The sequence below is a fragment of the Atta colombica genome, unplaced genomic scaffold (assembly GCF_001594045.1).
Source record: "Atta colombica isolate Treedump-2 unplaced genomic scaffold, Acol1.0 scaffold226, whole genome shotgun sequence".
Lineage (NCBI taxonomy): Eukaryota > Metazoa > Arthropoda > Insecta > Hymenoptera > Formicidae > Atta > Atta colombica.
Genome location: NW_017259323.1, coordinates 1041627 through 1048935, shown reverse-complemented (window position 1 = coordinate 1048935; position 7309 = coordinate 1041627). Strand labels below are relative to the sequence as shown.

The 7309-nt window shown below is 27.7% G+C and overlaps 1 protein-coding gene across 1 annotated transcript in view; it reads right to left on the bottom strand.

Annotated features, from left to right (window-relative positions):
* Positions 1-202: 202 nt before the first annotated feature.
* LOC108688178 overlaps positions 203-7309 on the bottom strand; it is a 57969-nt gene continuing 50862 nt past the window's right edge. Inside the window, exon 8 of the mRNA XM_018194324.1 lies at positions 203-270. The gene's annotated coding sequence lies outside the window, so the exon portion shown is untranslated. The remainder of the gene's footprint in view (positions 271-7309) is intronic.

The window sequence follows — 7309 nt, the reverse complement described above, 5'->3', positions numbered from 1 at the left end:
ATTACATACTCGCACGAAACATGCGTTTTGCACCACTAACATTGCAACGCGAAAAATCGTATGTTTATTGGTTGGTACTGTAGAAACAAGTTCTAATCACGCGATGCATTTTTACGTGCATCGGCTGATCACCAATTGAAGTGATAATGAGTAATACGATGAAGAATATACAATCATTGCAGAGTTGCATCGTTGCATCTGTCCACGCTCGTCAAAAATTTTTCTGATCTGTGAATGCATCCGGATTGAAATAGAAGTTATTGGAGTAATCTGTAACAAAACGATAAATTTGTTTTTATTATTAAATAAGATACGCCATAAATAGTAAAATTATTCAAATCAATAAAAAAATGAATATAATTTATATTGTCCACTTAATTCTTAATTAATTATTTCTTTATAATTATACATACATATTTAATATATAAATATTTTTTTTTTCGAAAGAATCAAGCAAATCAAAATAATGTTAATAATAAAACTTAATTATGTTATTCACAAATAAACAATTATTATAATTAAATACGAACAAACAGCGCCATTTTCTTTTATGGATAGATTTTTTTTATCAATTTAAAGCTAATGTTTCTTGAGTAAATGAATAACATAAATAAAAAAAAATATCGGAATATTCTAACAAGTAACTTGTAAGTATATAATTCTGTGCCTTCTTTTTATTTATAAATTTTTGATATTATTCTTATAAACAAGATTTAATAGTAAAAGTTTCAATAATAAAAGTATAAAAATAAAATCGCAATAAAATCTATTATCTATTTATATTGAAATTTTATTTTTGTAAAGTCAATTTTAATAATTTAAGAAATATCAAAATCGTGACATTTTCTTTGTAAGAAAATTAAATTTAAAGCTTGATAAAAAATCTATGCATAAAAACAGATATGGTAATATTTAAATGAGTTGCATGGTGTAGCTTTTAGAAGAAATACCATTTTACACACACACAGTGTATCGCTTACTCCATCTTCGCCTATCTTGCGATGCAATCATTTGCTTCCCCCCAGGTACAAACCGTGTACTCCGGGCGAATCTTCGTGAGAAAAAAAAAGGTCGTATTACCATAGTCTGGCTCGGCGCATTTGACTCACAGAAAAGGTTATTTCCCTTATCCGTTCCCTTTGCTAGAGATTCGGTCGCGAAAACCGCTGTTTATGCGATCGATGGTAATGTGGGTGCGAGGATGTTACCTATATTTGCTCACATAGTGGATGCGAATTACGTATTATGGCAAGAGGGTGGCGGTGGATGAGTAGCGCTGTATAGTTTAAGTGCGTTTCATTTGAATATATTAATTATTCATTTTACATGCCGTGTGGAAGCCGCGTATCGCGTTAATCCTTGCACGATTACCGAATATGTCGAGCATGATTTTGCGCCGATCACGATTCATCGCTTGCATTTATGCGTGATAAAATAATTTGCACAACGTCGATAGTAAATTTATGTTCCAATTAATGACTTTGATTAATCCTTATATTCATTATTATTTGGAGAAATGCCTATATCATTTCGAAAATAATAGAAATTATTAGATAATATATCGTACTTACAAAATATCAGTAAAAATACAATAAATTACAAAATTTGAAGAGATGGATGAGTCATGTAACCTTTGAATAATATTATGTTCACGCTATTAATACTTCATGTACAATATGTATGTATACATAATATTGATCAATGTTATCAACATTTGTGATTTATAATATAGTAATCTATCATGATCATTGTATATTAATTTCAATTCATAGTTAATAAATGTACATCCAGAGATACATGCAGAAATACAATCTCCACTATTTAATATTATAATTATCTGCTGATTATGTCTGTAGTATACTACTGTAGATTATCAATATCCGTATGTCAAGCCAATGCATTATGAATCGCTTTAAGATGATGCATGATGATATTAACGAATCTGTTTATCAAAAAATCTATATTTATATACAGTTTTATTTATATATTGGGTTGTCCAGAAAGTTCGTGCCGATTTTGAAGGAAAATTGAAACACAGAAGATTTAAATTTTAGTATACATTTATTAAATTTAAATCTTTTGCGGCACGAATTTTCCGGACAACCCAATATAATATTTTTTTATGTATGTTTAGTTCTTCTGTGCACCTATTTTATGTAAATTATTTTTCACAATAAAGCGATATGTAACACATATATCGCTTTTTTACTTTGAAAGTGACTTAAGAAACATGATCTTTTAATTATTACTATAAATGAATTAAATAACATGAGGTCTGTTTACGTGCTTGAAATCTTCTCAAAATTTTTGCGCTAAAAATGAGAAATATATATATTCGGATATTAAAGAGAAAAAAAGCGAAGATACTTAGTGCAAAAAGTGCAAATAAGCGAAGATCTATGATAGGATAAACATTACACTACATTCATTAAAAACAAGCTAAACTTTATAAAAAAAAAACATTATAACGTTAAAATTAAAAAAGTGATTTTTTTTAAGAATTGTGAAAGAAAAAATGACAAAAATGACATTTGATCATATTAAAAAATAATTTTTTTTTCTTTTCTGGGAAATTTAAATATTTTTATTAGATCACTTTTGAAGTAAGAAAGTGATATAATGATTGATATAAATAAAAGTAAATTTCACATAATATGAAAACAGAATATTTGTATAAAATTAATTACGCGAGTTATCGAATCTATAAAAAATATAATACCTAATTAATAATTTTATTTTTATGTATTTTTTTATTGTTACAATTTCCCGATTCACACAAATATCAAATATATAATTATAAACGCTTGCCAGAAGAAACGAATCAATTAATGTAACTTCATTTTTCAATTTAAATTTCATGTTTAAATTTCAATGAATATTTGCGTTCATTTAAATATTATTAAATATGACATTATTATCTACATTAAAGAGTGAGTTTTTTAACATAAAAGGTAATTCGAGATTGAATAGGTTAATAAGCTGTACAAGCAATTTCAGCGTTCCATTCTTCGTGGTTCATCGATGCGTCACTACCGTTATTCCACATCGCTGAAGATCGCTCACAAAATAAGTTGCTCATATATCTACAATATCCACGCAGGTGGAAACCATTTTTGCGCACCACGCTAATGAAAATAATATTTCCGCGAACAAACGCACACATCACCTTTCTGCGTCGGAGAAAATAATACTGATGGGACAAAAATAAATTTCGATTAGCTGTGTTACTGGAACAAGAGGGAAAAAAGGTTGTGGTTCCACACGGAAATGCCGATTGCTGCGACAGATAGGGTGAACAGCTCGCAGTCCGCAGTGTATAATAGATATTTAAATCCTGCGGTTTGCAAAAGCCGATGCGTTGCGGCTCACAGTACTGTTGAATATCGATATTATTTCGTTTTATTACAGCGTGAGTATGAACGGAAATAGGAATGAGATTATTGGTGACAATGTTACACAGATCGCCCTACAAGCATCATATATTTTTTTATAACAAATTGTTACAAATGTAATTACAAAATTTTATATATATATAAAACATTACAAATATGTGATTATATTGAATTAAATTATATCAAATAAAATTTTTAAGAAGTTTCGAAGTATGTGATTAATTGTTGTTTTTTTACTTAATTTCCTGAATTACATTATTTTGAAAAAAATATGTAACTGATCCTGATTATGTTACAATAGCGAAAAAATTGATTGATAAATAAGAAATTAACTTATTTCGTTATATTTCTACAATATAAAAGTTGTTTGAAATTTCTTAAGCATGTATCAATAGAAGCAGAGAGATTTGAAGAGATCTGTGCAATGTTTGTACGTAGCAAAATATATATTATATTACGTGTACATATACACAGAATATATAGTACTAGCTAGACGCGTTCCATATTCTACATTTACAAAAATTGCTACCGTTCCATAGTTAAACGAGACGATAAACAAATATATAAAGTTGCAGATGGTTACATCATGAAATATATATTGTGTATATACGTTAATATTGATATTTTTAATATTAATATTTTTATTAATATCGTGTAAAAGTACGATGCATATACATATAATAAAAAATTATATCGACTGTTAAAATTTTAAAGAATATTCGAATTCTCTTCGATGTAAGAAATATTTTCGTAACATTATTTTTATCATATAGAGTAATTAAAATTTTTGTTTTATGACTTGTGTATGTACACTTAAGATAACCTAATTAAAGATAAAATGTATATATATTAATGTTGTTATAATGTAAATTTATAAAAAAGCACATAATGAATAATTTGACTTATATGTTTATTGTTGATTTTTTACATTATTGTATATTTAAAAGTAATAGTAATTTTATGTTAAATTATTAGATGTGTAAATATTTAACATGGCTTTTGTAATTATAATGTCACGCTTTGTAACTTGTTCATAAAATTAATCATTATTTTTTGTGACCTATTATTTTTAATGTACAATAGAGATATAATTTTTAAAAACTTTTAAAGATATAGAAAAAGATATGCTTAATAAAAAAATTCTAAATATAACTACAATAATTTAACGTTTACGAAGTATGCTACACTGTATATTGTATATTAATATAATAATATTAATAATATCACAATTAATTTTTAATTTTAATAACATTATGAAGCATCAGCGATGTAATTAATGTATAAGTAGTTCAAACTTACCCGATATAACCTAAACAAATGTTAGAAATAATTCTTTGTGACAATTCACAGTTATTTTTTCTTATCTAACGATGCAAACAACGTACGTACATATACGTACATATAAGAGTCGGGTTTTTTGCTTTTTAAGCGGGTACGCATTTGCGAAGCGCTCGATATTTTTTATCTTACTTCCGATTGATAGATAGTTCAAACGAATGTCGCAAAGGATTTGTCAGCACGAGCGCGATAAGCGTATTCAAAATCTGCATTTTTTTTCTTTTTTCATTCCCTTTTGAGTTTCAGATTCTTCTTTTCATGAAGGGAAACAATAGAACGATATGTCAACGGACTTTCGTCAAATATAACTGACAATTCTACGTTTCAATCGCAATCAAGACCATTTTCTCTCAATTTTCAAAGAAAAATATTTATAAAGGTATTAATATGACTGACTCATGCACTCAAAATTTAAAACTAAAAGATAAATTAGATAAATATTAAAACTCTTTTCTACTCTACACATTCAATTCTATTGTGAGACAATATCATTTCTAAATATTCGCGTATTTATAATACAAATAATAGTTTCATCAGCTTCTTTTTTTTATTTTTAAAAGTAATCGTACAGAAATTACATTATAATTGAAATAGTTAAAATATTCTTCAATATTTAATTTAATTATCAACTATTAAAAAATAATTGAATGATTTGCAACTTGTTCTTATATTCTATTCATTACAAGATGCAATAAAAAATAAATTAAAGTCTAATTTTATCTTTTCATTCTATATTGTTCTATTGTATATTCATTATCTATATACTTTCGTTATCTATAAAGCATCTCATATTTCTTTTTTCCCAAATCATGCTCTCTTTTATATGTACGTACGCTCTTAATGAATTCAATGAACATTTTACAATTTTATTGATTCTCCGTTCGTGGCGCTTGGATTATTTGGACTGCGGCCAAGCGTGGCGAAAAGAAGCGCGTTTGAATGTATACGGAAAGCCACTGTGTTTGTTCGTTAAACGGATGAATTCATTTATCCGCAAGCGCCGGTTAATTTGGAGCCGAAACCTCCTGACAAATAACCTCCTAGCAGCTCTTTCTCTCGCCCCTTGCGTCAGTAAATCGGTTAATCACTTCGATAATCGATAAGCCGTAACCAACAATTAGACAATTATTATTGACAAACGATGTGCCAGGAGATAAATAGCAGTCTTTATAAATTCAAGAGGCGTGAATGCCGCTGAAAGGACACGATTCAGAACAATAAATCATTGAAAATTACAGGCGAACCAGTAGTTATTTGCTATATTACGGAATCATCATGGAATTCGAATGTGGAAAATATATCATGCGATAATGGCATAGCCACGCGCAAATGCAATTTAAATCTTGTTGCATAAAATACAATACGCTGCATTGGCGATCGTAGAATTTATTCATTTAACAATTCATATTATCTCAATCTTTTTCATTCCTTTTGTAGATATCAAAGGAGCAATGATAAATCCTGTCAGTTAATATTTTGTTATTTTCAACTTCCACTTCGTGTATCAAAATCAATTCATTTCTGTGATTAATTTAAAAATAAACGACGTTCATATTAATGTTTATTTAATAAATAAAAAACCAAATTTAAGTCAAATTTAATACATTTTTTTTAAGTTAAATTATTTAATTCCATTTTAGTTAAATTAATGATATATTGAGTACTAACAGTGACGACCAATAGAAATAACTCTAATTGGATATAATTTGACATATTGAATACAATTTTGTGGCCACTTTGTAGTATTGGAAACACTCAGGTATTTAGGAATGCAGTAAGTCTGGTGTATGTAAAAGGCGAAGTACAAAGAGAATTTCCATTTGGTTGATCAAATAAATACTTGAACCGTTTAGGTCAACAGATGCCTCAAAGGCAGTTGATTAACACTGAACTCTAACTAACGTTATAAATTACGTCAACAGAGTGGAAATGCGAAGTAGCAAGTTCAATAAATTCGCTTGTTGATGATTACAAGCATGCAAAGTGCAATTCGACTCAAATTTACCACTAAAGTGTTTTATTGATACTTCATATAGCATGATGAGTTCATTAATCGCATAAATTGACGCTGAAGAATAGGAAATAAAACGTCAAATGTAAATTAATTTGTGTTATCCGCATTGAAGTTTTCTTTCGAATGATTAGAAAATTTTCGAACGCTGAATTATCGAATCAGTATTAAAAGAAAATAATTTATTGCATAAAATAGAAAATGTATATTCAATTACAGCGATATGACTGACTATTAGTTCAATGCATTCTATAAAGTACCCTAATTTTCATTTAATAATTGCCTATTTGAATTAATAATCTTTCTTACTTGCGCGTTTTATACATTTCTTAAATAATTATATTTTATATGTTATGACTTATACGACATGTAAATGCAAATAGATTATTAAATTCGCAACAGGTTTTTCTAAATAATTTTTCTGTACCGGATGTTTCCAAATATCTCACACGAATTTATAATTATTTATTTGCTTCATGTAAAAAATTTAGTATAATTTTTTTAATTGGAGATTTTTATCCCAACTCTTTGCGTTGTTTAACAAGGGCATAAAAGTTACGTCATCGCT